Source organism: Leptonychotes weddellii, chromosome 8 (genome assembly GCF_054177405.1).
Source record: "Leptonychotes weddellii isolate Sample4059 chromosome 8, ASM5417740v2, whole genome shotgun sequence".
NCBI lineage: Eukaryota > Metazoa > Chordata > Mammalia > Carnivora > Phocidae > Leptonychotes > Leptonychotes weddellii.
The window spans coordinates 8,889,947-8,907,993 of record NC_138376.1 but is presented as its reverse complement, the minus strand read 5'-3'; the positions used below and the strand labels follow the sequence as shown (position 1 = coordinate 8,907,993).

Genomic DNA, 18,047 nt, shown 5'->3' with positions numbered 1-18,047 from the left:
CCAGAGTCAAGTAGATGGCACAATGTGATTTACGCCTATCGCATGAGATGAATAAATCGACGGTGGAAAAGATCAAAAGGAAGGCTGGAATTGTTGTTAATATGTACAGGGCTCCACCGAAAATCTTAATAAAACTGTTTAGAGGAAAAGAGAGGGATCATTTGTTGACATGAAAAGAGATACTGCATGCACACTGCATTTCAAAAGCGGCATTCATTTTCATACACACACATATTAGATTTAGCTAAAATTAGCTCAGGTTTCTTTCTTTCTTTCTTTTTTTTTTTTTAAAGGTCTTAAAGAAATAAAGGTTTCAACATGATTTCATTGAGCTGCAGTTTGGCACTGAGCTTCCAGGGAGAAGACCCGCTCACCCACCCAGCCACCCCTGCAGCCTGGCACCAGCCTTCCCTGCCCCTCGGTCTCCCCAGACCGAGCACACAAAGGCTGCACTGCGCCAACGTTCCAGCTCCTCTCCGCGGCCTCTCACCTTCCCTCCACGTACTCCACGCCCGCTGATGCCAGCCCTTGAAATACAGTCATTCCCCCCTCCTGCCTGGCAAACTTCGGGCAAACCCAAAGCCCAATTTCAAAGACCACTTCTATGCCAATGACTCTTCCAAATTTATCTCCAGACCTGACCTCTCAGCAATTGTGTTCCCACCCGGTCTACAACTAAGATGCCCACCAGCACCTGTGCTCCAGCCAAAATGGCCTGGTGGTTACATCACAGGCGCTCGCTGGTTGCGTCCCAGCCACTTACACGGTGTTCCCCGGCTCCATCCATCTCTTCCCACAGAAATGCTAACCAGCCTTCAGAGCTGAACTCAGATGATCCCTCCTCCTCAAAGTCTTTCCTCACCATCCCACTCAGCATCATTCTGAATTCCTTCAGTGTCAGAATTTACCCCAGTAAGGACAACTCACCCCATTCTCCTTTGTATTAGTTCTTTCCGGGCATTTCTTCTTTCCCCTACCTGACCACGAAGAATGCAACCTCCTTCCGGGAGCTCTTACTCACTTTCATTCCCACAGTACCATGTACTCGTTTAAAAAAGACACAGTGAATAAATGAATGAATCATTTCTTTACAGACATGGTGCCTGTGAGCAAGCTAGGTCATAACTTCACTGCAGCCCTACCATATTTACAAAGTAAGTGGAACCAGAAATACTTGTAACCTAGATTTTAATTTAAAAAAAAAAACCTTAACGAGCATAATAGAGTACAGCACGAACGATACTATTTCCCTGCTCACGTTTAACCATCAACTGTGAGCACTGTAAGGAGGCCATTATTTATGCAAAATGTTTAGATAATGCTTATAAGCTTCCTTTAAATGCAATCACAGAAAATGTCAGCTGCTGAGAATTCAAGGTGACTCTGTACTACTTTGTTGGTAATACAATACGTATTCATAAGACACTCAGACTTGCTCAATATACTATAAAAACCTCGGTGCCTTCTCAGTAAGCTGCACCTATTGGCCAAGAGATAGGACTTTTTGTTACTTGTGTTTTCACAATGAAATTCTCTTTTAAACACCACAGGTGAAAAAACAAACGTGCATGTGTATTAACCACATATGTAATAAAACGACTGCCCCAAAAACTTCAACGTGAGGATTTTCTGTGTAGCCTATGAAATGGTAACACCCCTAAGAGATAAAGCAGCAGGGGTAAGGCATCTTACACCTTTCCAGTCCGCTGACACTTGCAGACCTTAAGAAGCTTACCTTTGCATGTAACTGTGGGGTTATTCTATTTCCTTTTAAACGACACCTCCCTGACCCACTGCCCATAAAATGCCAAGGACCTAGGTCCATATTTCTCAAGGTTATAATGTTTGGGATCACTTCCTGACCCACCCCACCCCGGCCCCATTCCCCAAGCAGGACTTTTCTGGCTACCCTTCCTGAGACATTGTACTTCAGTCACTCCGGTTTTTGTTTCTTTTTACTTGGATCACGCGTAACTTCATTTCTGCACCCAACTTCTTACAACAAGAGGAAAACACCACGTATGCATCCTATCGCAGCAAGAGAGATGGACTCACACAACATTCAGAAAAATAAATAAAAGGCTCATTTGCTTTGCAGAGCTGCAAATGTCTACAGTGTCGGTCCAAAGATCAAGGTACAGGTGTATTTACCGGCTCCTAGTCATGTATGGTCCAGGAGCAACCATCACTAAACAAGAACATTACACTTATCCTGTCAAGAGGTTAAGTCATATGATCACAAAGATAACTTATGTTCACAGATCACAAACCATACGCTGGTACTATCCTACTCCGTATACACATACTATTTCATTCCATTCTCACAGCAGCCCTAGAAGAAAGTTCTAATCTTGGGGCGCCTGGGTGGCTCAGATGGTTAAGCGTCTGCCTTCAGCTCAGGTCATGATCCCAGGGTCCTGGGACCGAGCCCAACGTCCGGCTCCTGGCTCAGCGGGGAGCCTGCTTCTCCCTCTCCCTCTGCCTCTCCCCCTGCTCATTCTCTCATTCTCTCTCTGTACCTCTGTGTTGCGAATGAATAAATAAAATCTTTAAAAAAAGAAAGAAAGAAAGTTCTAATCTTATCTCCACCTTACTCATCAAGAAACTGAGGCACGGAACGCTAACGGGACACAGTGGCAGCTCCAGATACTAAATGCAGACAGGCTGGTTCCAGAGCCCCATGCTCTTGGCTCAGATGCCACGGAAATGACAGGTTCACTTAAAAAGTCGATCTTAGGTATAGAGGGGCAAATATCCACCTCTTAACAAATTAGCTGCAAATCGGGCATTTTATATGTGAGGTGTGGCAAAGGCAGACCATGGGTCTCGCCAAGGAAGGAAACAGAACATGACTCGGGAAGAGCTGCCCAGAGACCACCCGGTCCAGCAGTTCCCAAACCCGTGGAGCATCAATATGATTCCAAGAGACCATTAAAGTTTCATTTTGATTCAGGAGGTGGAGCCCCAAATCCTTTTCTCTGTCTCTCTCTCTGTCTCTCTCTCTCTCTCTCCCCCTCCCTCTCTTTTTAAGCTTTCTAGGTGATTCTGTGGCCCAGCCAGGCTTGGGAACCTCTGAAGGAGTCCATTTCCACAGGTCCCAGCAGGACCGCTCCCAAGGTAAATAGCAAGAGGGGATCTATTTCACAATCCCCTTTGGTTGCATACACCAGGGCTCCGAAGCCCTCTTGCCCCAACTTCTGTCTAACTTCCATGTCTCCCGATTTCATGTAGGCAGGATCCTCTTGTCCTCTCTTCAATACAGAACCATGAGTCATCAACACCACATACACCCCTGTGTCTGCATGACTCTCCAGGCCAGAAAAATTTACTGTACGTGAGGCAATCAGGAAGTTGTAAAATCCAAACAGACACAAAGAAATTCAAGATTCGACAAATACTGGCTGCCACTGAACAAACAGGCCTCTGTCTCCCTACACTTGAATCACTCTACAACAAAAACCTAAAACGTGAAAACCGTGACTTACGGTCACAGTCTGGCAGCGAAACGGTCTCATCGCGTTAAGGAAAAGGTGACAGCGAAGACGATCAGGCTCGAGCCTGACACACCAACAGCCAATCGTCACCAGGTCAAACGCAGACTTCTTCGTGAACCACTTTCTTCTAAATTAAACCGAAAAGAGACACACTTCAAGCCAAGTTTTTAAAAATGCTCTTGGCAATTTCTCAATTTCCCTCCGAAGGCAGTTTGCCAAGGCAGTCACACTGAACGGTCCACGACACGTGAAAGCGTGGGTATGAGGTGATTTTCCGGGTCAGACGTGATCCTCGGATGGGAACTACACGAGCATGGCCAAACTCTCACCTGATACGTGATGCACTTCCCTGTAGTGGCCGTGGAGGAGGAGACCGCCTTCCAAGGATGACACACAAATCCGCGGCTCGAACGGACCACCCTGGCGACTTGCCACACGATGCTCCTGCAGGGGTAGGGGTGGGGTGGGGAGGGGGGGTGCAGGAGAAGAAATGCAAAATGAAAACCAGGACAAATGGCTTCCAAAAGTAATTCCACCTTAAGCACACTGAAATCTAAACTTTAAGGACATCAAATTGTGCATTTTGTCTTATGAGAATTACAGATACCAGCCAGCTCAGAAGGCAGGTCTGGTTTGAGTCAACAGGGCTCAGAGGGAGGCCACCACACAAAAAGGTCATCCCTTCAATCAAATTAAGAGCTCGGCCTCCCCATTGGAGCCAGGCACTGTCATTCTTTTCCCTAATGATTCTAACCTATCATCTGATAAACACATGCTGGTAATCACAGGGATATCAGGTGAAATGGGCATGGGTTGAATAGTAGTAATTAAGCCAAAGTCTAATTTTCACATGGCATGTATTACTATCAACATGCAACTTGAGGAACAATCACAAAAAAGCACAGTTATTGGCATACCGGTCGAATGGGATAGAAAAATGTATCAAATGCAGAAAAAACTGTGAAAGTATGCACATGTTCACTAGACTTTCCACTGGATTTTAAATTATTTCTTTTTTGAATGTATGTCTACTTCATTTTCATTTTGCCACAATGCCTTGCACATGGTTAAGTAAAAATCATCCACTGTATAATGAATGAGTGAATGTGTGAATGGATGAACAAGAGAATGAATGAATCTTCCATATACCTTTCCATCAGGGAGCTTGGTGCTTGTAGTAGTTTTTGTGAGGTAAAGACCTATGCACAGAAATGGAAGAAGTTGAGGACTTGATCTGCTAGCAGAGTTTTCAGCCCTATTAAAATAATATTTTTAAGTACTGGTCATTCCCAACTGCCCACATGAAATAGAAAGAATCAGAAGCACAGTTATAAACTAACCCCCCAACTAGTCATTGCTGGGCAGATTTTCCGTCTTTGATTACTGGAACTGATTTGTATATTTGTTTGGGCTGATTTTTAAATTTAATTTGGGTTTCCTAAGCCCACGCTACGTAACAGTAGGAAGGAGGAGGCCCAGGATTATATTGGATGTCAGAAAGAAACTATTCTGGAGTTATGAATACGATCTCCAATGTGAATAATCTGTAAACAGGTAAGTCAGCCAATTGTCCCCGGGTACATGGCAACACATCTCTGTAGTCATGATTATTTTCATCCATACACACTCACTATTTTTAAGAGCACAGCCCAGGAGGAAAGGAAAATAATTTCAATCGCTTTCCAACACTTTTCAAAGTAATGAATAGTAGCCAAAGCATTCTTACTTCTAACGAATCCATTCACCAAGTATTTACTTAAGCATCTACTGCATGCCTGGGACTGATATGCAAAAGAAGTCAAGTTTTCTAGTCCCTGGTTTCCCCCACGTAATCTGTGAGTACAGAGAACGTAGGGAAGCTGTTCTAGACTATAACGTCTTTGAAGTCCTTGGAAGACTCGGCTAAGTCTAGCCCTCCGCGAAGAAGCTTGTGGAGTTACAATGTCAATCATGGCCAAATTAAAGAGAGGATTCTCTTTGCCCTTCCACAGTAGCTGTTTTCTTGTTTGTATCTAGTAACTTCTCAAACGAAGCATCAACATACTGGATAATCAGTTCTGAGCAAGGTGCAGGTCCCGTGGAGTTGCAGACAGCACTTGCTTTATGAGCTAACAGTTGAGTGTTTGCCGGTATGTCTACGTGTGCACAGAGTCCTATTTACATACCACCTGGCAGATAAGGTTTCATAGAGTCCAAATTACAGTCTCCTCCTATTCTGCTGAAGTACACAGAACAGTCAAACTTGATGCAAATGCTGTAAAATATTAATTTACTCTCACACAGGTATGCCTACTTATTTCTAAAGTATTTGTGTTGCTACACCAGTTACAGTAATGAACAGAGTTCACGTAACTTACTGTTCCATCAGAGGGAAGAAACACAAGAACCAAAAAAGCAAGGCAGAGTGGATTCACTGCAAAAACATACAAAATACTAAACAAAAAAAACAAACCAACCCCGATAATAGCCTACAGATGTTTTCTACAACATATACACTAAACATAGAATGCTTAATATTTTAAAAGCACAGCAGAACTACATAACACAATTCCATTTATAGAGGAAGGTTACTAAGATAGATGGTCTAAATAACGCTAACGGGCTAGTAAAGAGGAAATAATAGATAAATAAATACAGGAGATATTATAAATAATTCGGGGAGAGTAGGCCAAATCTAAGGGTGCAATAAAAGATAATCCGCCATACACAGTGACAGAAGAATACATTTTCTTTGCATGTTAGGAGATAAATTGCTTATAGGTTAGGAGCTAAGACGATTATCACTAAAAACTTCTGCTAAATAACTCCCTCAAAAGGTGTCATGCCTAAAGAGCCCCTAAGTGGAATAAAGAGTTCCTCTTAGCCTGAATCAAAACAGCATAATCAGGGCAACCTCGGCCCCCTTAAGTCTCAAATTCTGATTACACTACAATGAGTTTTCTGAAAAGTCATTTTCAGGTAGGATACCATTTTTGCTTACATTATGGCAATTATCACTGCATTTTCATTACTCCACAAATGGTATGCATTAAAAGTTATAGAAAAATCAATGAAACGTTTCTGCTAACATCAAACATATCAAGGAAAATATAATGCTTGTCGCTTTTTTTGTCTGTAACAGTTCTAAACGGGTTTCATTACATTCGGTAACACGCACTACAAACATTTATAGCACACTAGCCCAGAAAGTTCATATGGATAAGGATTACAAAATATATTACTACACTGATAAAGACAAAAATATATAAATTATGAAATAGGAAAAAGATTTTTAAAACTGTCTCCACAAATAGAGATGATTTACCTAAATCTTTCTATCACTCCTACAGTTTTAAGCATTTATATGTATTTTTTTCAAAACCTTGATCCAATTACAACTCTTTCAGCCAACCTTTAAAAATATTCTCTAAAACAGCATTCAGTATGCTCATTATTATATCATCTCTTAAAGACATGTTGAATGGGTATTTTATTAAACTGAATTCAATGAAACTAAAATTTGAACAGCATAATTGAGGACTACAAAATTCATTCTTAAAAATGGGCAGTCCTTTATGGAACACCCTGGGACAGAAATGATTATCTCTACTGAGATTTCTACAATGTATTATTCTCAATGCTTTTACAAAATAAGGAGGGCCTGCTTCTGATAACCTTGGAAGTATGACCGGAACTAAATCTGTTCTTTGAAGCAGTTAAGCTTGTCCATGTCTAAATCTCTCACAGAAGCCAATCATTCAAATTACTGAATAACTCTGAAAATAAAAAGCAATGGAAATCAAATTATTTATGTCCACCCTGAAAATGATGTGTACCCTGTCTCCTGCACTCTGTCACATTAATATGCAAGCACATCAGTGTTTCAGAGTCTAAACTATGTGTTACCTGCTCACAGCTATAGTTGAAAGAATGAACATTCACTCCTACACTAATTTACAGGATTTTAATAAAATATGTTTATCGACTAACTTCTAATAGGAAACAAAATGAGCCGCTGTTACAATGTGTTAGTCATCAGAAACTGTCATTCAAGGTAAGTGCAAAAGTAAAATCCACTTGACATTTCAGGATGGAAAAAAAAAAATAAAGGCATATTACACAAAAGGAATGTGAGTCCTTAAACTCTGTAATGACAATAAATATAGGAGTCACAGAAAAGTGTTTACTAATGTTTTAAAAATCTCTTAAGGCTGGCCTTTCCCAGGACTCAGAGACAATGAAACGTAAGGCCTTCTACAGGCACTTGACATAGAATCTGATGGCTGAGAGTTTTTCTTGAATGTCTCTCGAAGAGTAAAAGACAATTCAGAGGCCCTGGAGCCTAGTTATAATATTCCCGACAAAGTATCACTTCTGTTAACCAAACCCTCTTAAAACGAAATCCAGAGAGGAAAATATTGACTTTCACAGTTCCCAATCAAGTACATTTTTCATACTTATTTTAGCATTCAAAAATACATGTTCACGTTTTACTGCAAGAGATTTTCTGTATGTTGCAAAATCCAGGACCTCCAAAGTGTGTACAACTTAAACTTCTGTGCCTTACTTCATATACTTGCTTCCCATCTATTTACGTCCTAGGAAAAAAAAATAGCTTGTTTTAACCACAGAAGCACTTGATCTGAACAGGCCACAATCAAGTTACCAACCGCATAAACTCACTAAATGGTAGAAAGTCGTAAACCCCCTGTGGGGAAAGAATCCTAGCCCCAGGGCAAAAAAAAAAAAAAAAGGATTTACCAATTTAGCTATGGGGCTGTAAAACTGAAAATTGAAAAACGGACTGGCAGGATCACAACCAAATCAAGACATTATTATTCTCAATTACTTTCTCTTTCATATATCAGGGTTATTAAAATACTCCCCCTCAGGTGGATCGCCTGCGCCACACAAAAGCTTCAGCAACCAAAGCTACTTACTTTTCTCTCCTTCTTATTTTTTGGCAACAGGATTATTTTTCTTTGCCTAGTGGACTTAATGAGGTGGCATCGTAATGCAAAGAGGAGAGTGCTGCTCTCTAAATCATTAAATGCTCATTAAATTATATCTCCAAATACAGCGCAAGCTGCTTATTGTGTAAAAGCATCACCCACTGTCAGTCTCTGAGCTCTAGGCCTCTACCATCTCTCACCTGAGAGAAAAACCCTGGAACTTACTACTGACAGATGTAAAGATTAAGGATGGCCAAGAAGTCCAAATTAAAAATGCACCCACCCAGAATGGCCCCGCCAGTCAGTCCCATTTTTTGTGGATTATAGCGGCTATGATAACGGTAAAGTTGTGAAATGTGACAAGGGGGTTATCCGTCCTACATAAACCCCTTCCACTGAGTCAACCCTTTAGGATCCCGACACTGACAACATAGGTTCTAAGGGACGGGTGCTTTCCCACTTGAAGGGGTTAAGTATCCGCAAGGCCAAAGGCACCAGACTGCAAAAGAACCGTTGCTTTGGTAAGTTCTGAAAGGTTTCTAACAAGTACCAAATACTTGTTGATCTGTTCACAATCAACATCAGCAGGACTGCTAGGCCTCTTTCACTGTGCAGGGAAAGGCATTTACATATTGCGCCCAGCAAGAACAGCTTGCTGGTCTCCTTTACAAAAGTTGAGTCGCTGCAAAGTCTCATTCAGCGTCTCCTGTCCAAATGACCAAAAGAAGACACAACTGAGGCAGTGGAGTCTCTCCTCTGGCTGGAGCAGCACAAATCCTGTGCCTAAAACACTTGGAGTAGTCCAGGCACAAGACAAACCCACCTGAATGGACGAGGCACACTGTCTGTTGCCATGGCAGCCTGATCTAATTACAGGAGTGATCAGGGCCTAGAGTAAGTGCAGGGAAAACCTACACCATTGACACGGATCTACACGATGAGAAAGACAGGCAGCCAGGAGGTTCGGGGGAGCCCTTCACCCTCTGCTGTGCACAGAAGGCGGCTCTCAAGCCCATTTGTCTGCTGAGCTGCTAAAATATTGACTGAGGCATGCACAGTTGGAGGACAATCAGAGGAGATCAAATGCCACAGCATTAGCTGTTACGGTGCAATCCCCTTTCCAAGAGTCCATGTGCAGGATTTTCTCAACCTTCTCTTTGGTGGTTTCCTCAGGCATAGGCTTCATTCCACCAAATAAAAAGAAAAGAAAAAGAAAAAAGGCCCAAGTATCCAACTGCAAAGAAACCACAGGGTGGGCTAACAGGGGCTTCTAGGAACTACAGGGCTCCTGAGAAACCCAAACAGAAATGGCTTAGCTAACACTGTTGAAAAAGTAACCAGCTATGCCTAAAAATAACCATCAAGTAACTACCCACTGCTCTGTGCGATATGTACCGACAATGTTTAAATATTAAGAACAGCCTGCATTACAAAACACAAATGTCATTGAGATGTGACTACTAGATTGCCAAAGGAGAACTTATTTGCATATACACATTCCGAGCCTGCACGAAGGGATGTGCAGGGAGCATGCCACTCTAAGACAGTTAGTTCTCATTCTGTGGGTGTAATAGGGTCTTCTAATTTTACTAATTGTATCCCGTGGATCTCGCAGGGAAGCTAAGAATCTCTTCGGGGACAGAACCAGTTTGGAGGAGTCCCTACTGCACAGCATACGGTAAACAAAATAAAAATAGCTTGCCGTTCTCGTTAGCCACATCGCGCATTATATAACCAGCTTCCGACTGGCTTTTTTTTTTTTTTTCTTGCCCTTACTACTCTTCAGCAATTTCCCAATCTCCCGAAGTATTTATATTACCCTCTTATCTGCAGGATTATATACTGAGAAAGCAAAACAAAACAGAACAGCCACAGGGTTGAACCGAACCCCACGGTCCTTGGAAACTGATATTTTTTTTTGTTGTTTTCTGGCAAGATCACCACCACCACCCTACTTCCACCCCCCCGCCCCCACTAAGGTCCTTGCTCAATCTCCCTAGAAAACCTGAATTGTTTCATCGCTTCCAGTCAGCCCCCTACGTGGTCTGAAATAAAATGAAAGCACAAGCCCCGGAGTTTAGGAAAGCGGCCTGAGGGCGGGGGGCTGGGGAGGGGTCGGGGCGCCGCAGAGTCAGCCAAGTGGCCCCCGTGGGGCCGCTCCCCACCGCGACGGCCCCCGCCGCCCCCCCCCGCCAACACGCGCGCACACACACACACACACACACGCACTCACACACGCACGCACTCACTCACACTCACGCCGCGCTCCGCCGCCGCCTCACCTCTCGCTCCGCCCGGCCGGCCCCTTCCCTGCCCCCTGCGGGACCGGCCTGCTCGCAGCGCTGGAACCACGTAGGAGGCGGCGGCGGCGACGGCCGCGGGAGTGGCGGAGTCTCCGGCCCGGCCCAGAGTGAACGAGCAGCGGGGCTCCAGGGCGCATCCCAATCCCCGCAGCGCCTCCTCCGCCGCCGCCGCCTCCTCCTTCCCCTCCTCCTGGCTTCATTCACCCTCCCAGCAGCCGCGCAGCCGCTCACTCCCGGCGCCGGCAGGGCAGCGCCCGCCGCCGCTCCTCCGCTCCTGCCGCGGGCGCTGGCGGGGGCGCGGGCCCGGGCTGGGGCGCTCGCGGGCTCCCGGCTCCGGGCGGCGGCGGCGGCGGCGGCTGCACATGATCAGGAAGCGGCCGCACCAACAGGGCGGCGGTGGTGGCGGCGGCGGCGGCGGCGGCGGCGGCGGCGGCGGCGGCAGCAGGGCCGCCACCGCCGCTCCAGCCGCGCTCCCGACACCCGCACGTCGGCTCCCCCCGCGCCCACCCCTCCGCGCCCCCCGCGTTCCCACCGCCCGGCGCCCGGCCGCGCGCAAAGTCCCAGCCCGCAGCCGCACACCCGGCGAGGCCGGCCTCCGCGGGGAGACCCCCGCCCGGGGCTCCGAGGCCGGGCGGCCACCCGCGGGGAAGCCCAGCCCTCCTCCAGACCCACTCGCTCCGCCGCCCTCCAGGGGGAGAGGGCTGAGGAGCGGGCGGCGGGAGGAGAGGGCAGCGCGACCCCCGGTCGCCGCCGCCGCCGCCACCGCCTACCCCTACGCCACCTCGAGGGAGGGGGACACGGCTCTCCGCACTCGCGGCCGGACCAGCAGCCGCCGGAGCGGGGCGCCGCCGCCGCTCTCCCCGCCCGCGCCCGCGCCCGCACCCCCAGCCCGGGCGCGCCCCCTCGCCTGGCGGGCGCCCACCGGTCCGGCAGCCCCCTGCCGTCAGTCCTTGCGCCCCGAGCGGGGGTGTCGGCCCGGGAGGCTGGAGCGGGAGAAGGTTGTATGTACACACACACACACACACACACACACACACACACACCACAACACGACGCGTCGATTTCCTTCGCTCCTCTTCCAGCTGTTTTCGGTGCCGGCGACTGGGGTTTGGGGTTTGTTTGCTGGTTGTTGCTTTTGCCCCTCTCTGGAGAGCGGGGGTAGGGGCAAATTTTAATCTAAATAAGGGGCGAAGGGGATGGGGGAGGGGGGAGAGAGAATCAGAGGAGAAAAAAATAGCCACTTACTGTAAAGTGTAAATGGATCTGGGGTTGCGTGGGGAAGGGGGGGCAGAGGGAGAGAAACAGTGTCTTGCGGCTGCTGTAGCTCGGGCGGCTGCTCCACGGGGCTGTTTTGGATCCCCCTGCAGTGAAACAGGTCCTGTACGGCTCCGCCACTGTAGTAGAAATGATGTCTGCGGTATACTCTGCTCTCTCCTCCTCCTCCTCCTCCTCCTCGTCCTCCTCCTCCTCCTCCTCGTCCTCCTCCTCCTCCTCCTACCCCCCCTGCTCCCCTCCCCTCCCTCCTCCCTCCGCCCGCCCGCCCTCCCTCCCTCGCGCTCTCTCGCGCTCGCTCGCTCGCTCGCTCCAGTATGTAAATGTGTAATAGAAGCCAAATATGGAGCAGTTGGCTGCCGCCGCCGCAGCTCAAGGATCCGACTTGGGGGTGGGGGGGCACCCTCTGGCGGGCGGCGGGGCGAGCCGCTCGGAGCACCGCGAGCGCACGGCGCGGCGGCCGGCCGGCCGGCGCCCTTAACCCTTGGCTGCGCGCTGCCCGGGCTCGGCGGCCCCCGGGGAGGCGGCGCGTGGCCCGAGGCTGGCTCGGGAGCGGGGGGCGGGGGGTGCGACTCCGGCCGGAGGGGACGCTTCTTCCAGGTTTGGGAAAGGGGCGGGGAGCTGAAGCGATGAGGTAATTTTAGCGGTGACCGGTCGGTCCTCGCGCGCCTCCCCGGGTCCCTGCACCTAGTTGGAGGGGACAGAGCGACAGCGGGGTGCAACTCCGGGCGCCCTGGAGGACTCTCCGAGAGGTGTCGGGCTTCAGCTCGCAGCCGGCGAAATAACAGCCCCCCCCCGGGGGAGGGGAGGGGGGCCAAGTGTGATCCCGACGTGCCCTTCGTCCCGGGCGCGCCGGGAATCGTCTAAGAGGGCTGACTCGGATCGTGGTGCCCGTTAACCCTCAAACCGGTTTCGTTCCGGAACCAGGACCACGGGGCTGCGGGGATTGCCTCTGCGTGAAACTCAGGAAAGTTTGAAGGGTCCCCGCGACTGCATGTGCACCGTCACCTTTCCTGCCCGTGAAAGCGGGTGCCCTCCCTGCCTGCCCCCCCCCACCCCTTTCGCTCTCTGCTGGTCTGGAAATCTGCTTTGGGTACTGAAGTCCCCAGCCCCAGCCTTGGAAGACGACCCGCGCACTCCTCTCGCAGCTGATTCGGGATCATTAATTTAATCGGAAATGAGGTAACCAGTGCAGGAGATACAGAAAGCAAACCGAGCATCAAATGGCAGTTCTCGGGAATCCACGCTGAGGAACTTCCTCGGCGCTCAATGCTGATGCGCGGTTCTCAGCTGCCCACTACTCCGCCCCCTCCGCGTGCACCACCGCCAGGTGTTAGTCGGTGGGAAGGAATCTTCTGTGGAGGGGTGCACCCTGCCAACAGGTGTGGCTCCCGGAGAAGAGCGAAGGCACCTCCGTGCTGAAGGGAGCTCAGTGCGGCGTTCTCCTTGCTGCAGATAATTCTGGAAGACCAGTAGGTGTCTGGGCAGCATTTGACCTCTTTCAGGTGCTTAGAACCAAGTGTCTAGAAACATGATCTTTGCGCCTAAGTTTCTCCCTGGAAGCCAGCACTATTGACTGTAAGCTGTATTTGAGAAACCTTTGGCTGAGTTTACGTATGACCTAACGGTTAGTCACCAACCGAAGCAGGATACAGAATCACCGAGAGAAATGTGTCAGCTTTTAAACAACTGTATTGTACAGCCAACGTGCGACAGAAATAAAAATAAGCATACTAACAACTAGGAAGGTGTAGAGCCCCGGAAATGATTTTTTTTTTCTCGCATTTTGAAATACCATGCACATATACATGGCTATTTAAATAAAACTACTACTGTTCACTCTGACTCGGTTCTACAACTTTTTTTTTTTTTTTTCCTTTTTCATTTAAAACGCAATGATTGCTACAGTTTAAACCCCAGGTCGGTTTAAAGTGACATTGTCGGTCTCATTACAGCCTCTAGTGGACAGTTGAAATCAGTTTCCTGAAAAGGCTCTTCCTGGCGTTTTGTTGTTGACAAGCATTATCAAGGTGAAGGCTAATATCTCAGAACAGAACCGGGGACTGGCTCCTCCCCCTGCTTGGTGGATTCCGCTCCCGAAAGGATCAGAAGCAGTCGGTTCGGCACCGAAAAGACGTATGCTTTGTGCTTCGGGCATTATTATTACTGGCCTGTGAATAAACAGAGCTTCTGCTATTCATTTCAGTTTCGGACAGCTTTCATATAAACTAACTTCATCTAAAATATTTTTGTAACAGAAAATATTGGTTGCCATGTTTTTCTTCTGCGGACTGCCCAATCCACCTCCACTCTATTTTTAGACATTTTTACATTGAGAGAATTTTCAGCCCAAAACAGCTAGTATTTTAATTATTACACTGACACAGGCAGTTAATTTATTTATTTATTTAATGTCTTAAATAAATTAAAACACATAATTCAGATTAGAGTAAGTCAATTAATTTAAATGTTCCCTTAAGGAAGCTAAATATGTATATTACCCAAACAGTAAAAACAATAAGAAATGCGTCATTTACTTTCTTAGCCATTAAGATTAAAGCCATGAAGTGTCATTAAAGTTTGTAACTATTCCTTCCTGCAAGGTGCCACAGAAACAGTATTCTCCTGATACAGTTTCATTACCTTTAGTACTGAACTGTTTTATTTTCAGATGGCAAAATATTAAATGTACAAATAACTGACACTCATTCTTTAAAAACAAGGCCCTGTCATGCAGATAAAAACTCCGTGAAAGGCCTGGACTTTCAAGAAGCGAGTAGGCAAATATGTAGTACTATGGTCCTATTCATAAATCTGATACTGTGTTCATACAAACATGTCAAACTTTAAAATTAAAGGAAATTGAGAGATAAGGCCTGCCTAGCCTTACTCCTAGTCTGTGTTCTGCATTGCTCAAACACCATGGAAAATCATTTTTTATCCCTTATATCTACTTCATTGTTTTGAGGGCTTAAAGTGGGCTATCGAGTATATATGATATCATATCGTTATGTATTACATCTTGCTTCTAAAAGCCTTATCTTCAGAGCAGTGGTAGCAGCAGCTGGGAGCTTTTTAGAAATTCAGAATGAGAGTTCCACCCCAGACCTACTGAATCACAATCTGCCTTTTAGCCAGCACCCCTGGTGATTCCTGAGCACGCTATAGTATGAAGAACGTTGTCCATACTACAGGGCTCTGTCTAGGTGCATTTGCCCACAGATGTAGAACGTAATTCTTCTATTTATTCCTTTTGTATTCCCTCCGCCTTTAACTAATTTGCACTTTTTAATGAAACACAATTACACTGTATGCTTTGGTCAGATAGTACTGTGTTTCAGACAAGAGCACTGATTTCATGCACAAATCTGCATCATCGTTGCCAAGTGGACACTCTGAGGAATGTCCTGGGGTCTTGAATGTGAAGGTTTTCTTGACGGCAGCAGAGGGAGCACAAGAGTGCTTAATAAAACAAGCATACAGGCCCTCCAAATCGTCAGGGATTTTAAATTGTAGTCTATGTTTTTACTGGAAGTCGCCTCTTTCTTACATAGTTCAAAACAAAACAAAGAGAAGCAAACACAAACAGCTTAGCAGGTTACAACAACTAAACTGAACGGATTGGAAGTTAAGTAGAATATAGATATACTTATTTAGAGTTCTAGACTTCATTTTTTTTTAAAGTGGGCTTCAAAAGTCATACTCAGAAAAGACCCCTTGGTTTTTCCTCCAGTGGAAAACAGAACCATTTCACAAGAGATGCAAGTCATACCATCATGCTGTATGCCTTAAACTTACACAGTGACGTATGCCAATTACTTCTCGGTAAAACTGGGGGAAAAATAATGCAATGCGGCATTAGGTCACTCTAAGAGTAGCTCCTGCTTGTCTTAAAAACATTGGGGTCAGTCAACCCAACACTACATCAGATAAATCAGGTTGATTTGGAGTCAAATACGTTGGTGAAAGAATGTGCACTTCTCACCATGTTTTACTTTCCCAGTAATTGAAGGGGGTTATCCTTAACATTTGCAGTGGTGAGCATTTACATTTCAGTTTTATCTATATAGCATTTCACACTTTTCAGAGCCTTCCCTATAGCATCTTCAAACACTCCCAAGAGGTGGATAAGACATGAGAGAGCCAAGCCTCAAAAAAGTTTTGAAACCAGCTTGCGCGTTCATAGCATTGAGTCATTTAATTGCTATAATAATCCATTGAGGTTCACAAATAAAGGAAGGCATAGATGTTAAAGATCCAGCAGCATGTTGTTTACCGTTTCAAAGATTTTCCCAAGTTACTAGATAGTGAATATTTAAAAAGTGAGTATTTAAATAAGAGACTGAGGAACAGAGACTATGTCTTAATTCCCAAGCTGCTTTTTATGTATTTATCATTCATTTGCCAGCACTAGGCCCTGAAAATATAGATGAGTAAGAAATCTCTGCAAGGAATTCCCACCAAAACAAATCGTATCTTTTGAAACTGTCCATTTTTACCATGATGAAACGTAAAGACTCATAGTCAACTGATCCGGCACCTCCCCAAATCAGTATACTCATCAGACGTAGGAACATGAGAATCCAAAACTAGAGTCCTTGAAAATTTGGCAGGTAGGAGGGCAATGGTAGATCTCTCCGGCAAAATTTAACTTACAAGCTAATACTAATATTTCAAGTTTGTAAAACAAACAAAATGTAAAGATACGCTGTGCCTTTTCTCTGAACGCCTTTCCTGGCAAAAGAATCACATGAGTAAACTGAAGTGGTAAACACTTGTTTATTTTTTCCCTTTTAAAAATTGTTTAAAAAAGATTTCCTCCTACGTTAAAGAAGGATTTGCCAAGTTTCTGCCTGGAGCCATTTGTTATAGCTATGTAATAAATCCTGGAAAGTTTGAATTTTTAATGGAAATACTGACAGACCTTTAACCATGCTATTATAGGGAGGGTGTTACCCTACATATGTCATTTTAAAATCTGAGCCAATCAGAGTGTACTGGCAAAACAAATATCTCTTCCTTAGATTGCACTCCCAAATAAAGCTGGGGAGGCCAGAAAAGTAAAATAAACCAAAAACAAACGGGGCCCACACAATAGACTCTGAGGTCAGCTCACCACACCCAAATTAAAGTCACTGGGCTCTGGGCATAGCAGAGACTCTTAAAGATCCTGAATCATCTGTTTTGATCCTCCACCAAACTGTAGCAAGACGGCTTTTGGGCAATGCAGATTACATCACCAATAGTCAAGAGTGAAATTAAAGTTACGGTAGTCTACCAACAGTTTATAATTTAACAGTACACACATTAGGCAATTTTATTTTTTTTTTCCTTTTTTTATTAACATAATGTATTATTTGTTTCAGGGGTACAGGTCTGTGATTCATCAGTCTTACCCAATTCACAGTGCTCACCATAGCACATACCCTCCCCAGTGTCCATCACCCAGCCACCCCATCCCTCCCACCCCTCCATTCCAGCAACCCTCAGTTTGTTTCCTGAGATTAAGAGTCTCTTATGGTTTGTCTCCCTCTCTGGTTTCATCTTGTTTCATTTTTCCCTCCCTTCCCCTATGATCCTCTGTCTTATTTCTCAAATTCCTCATATCAGTGAGATCATATGATAATTGTCTTCCTCTGATTGACTTATTTCGCTTAGCTTAATACCCTCTAGTTCCATCCATGTCATTGCAAATGGCAAGATTTCATTTTTTGAAGGCTGCATAATATTCCAGTGTGTGTGTGTGTGTGTGTGTGTGTGTGTGTGTGTGTGCGTATGCCACATCTTCTTTATCCATTCATCTGTTGAAGGACATCTAGGCTTTTTCCATAGTTTGGCTATTGTGGACACTGCTGCTATAAACATTGGGGTGCACGTGCCCTTTCAGATCACTACATTTGTATCTTTGGGGTAAATACCCAGTAGTGCAATCGCTGGGTCACAGGGTAGCTCTATTTTCAACTCTTTGAGGAACCTCCATACTGTTTTCCAGAGTGACTGCACCAGCTTGCATTCCCACCAACAGTGTAGGAGGGTTCCCCTTTCTC

At 45.9% G+C, this 18,047-nt stretch overlaps 1 protein-coding gene across 13 annotated transcripts in view; it reads right to left on the bottom strand.

Annotated features, from left to right (window-relative positions):
• Window positions 1-12,210, bottom strand: part of ATXN1 (ataxin 1) — a 380,804-nt gene extending 368,594 nt beyond the window's left edge. For 7 of the 13 annotated variants that reach the window (XR_014147496.1, XM_081827640.1, XM_081827641.1 and 4 more), the window contains exons 1-2: window positions 11,974-12,210; window positions 3,824-3,938 (exon numbers count right to left, since the gene is read on the bottom strand). The gene's annotated coding sequence lies outside the window, so the exon portion shown is untranslated. Of the gene's footprint in view, window positions 1-3,485; window positions 3,622-3,823; window positions 3,939-4,643; window positions 4,694-10,707; window positions 10,932-11,771; window positions 11,928-11,973 lie in introns of those variants that run through there. The other 6 variants (XM_081827643.1, XM_081827636.1, XM_081827637.1 and 3 more) reach the window with 6 other exon arrangements.
• Between the last annotated feature and the right edge of the window lie 5,837 nt (window positions 12,211-18,047).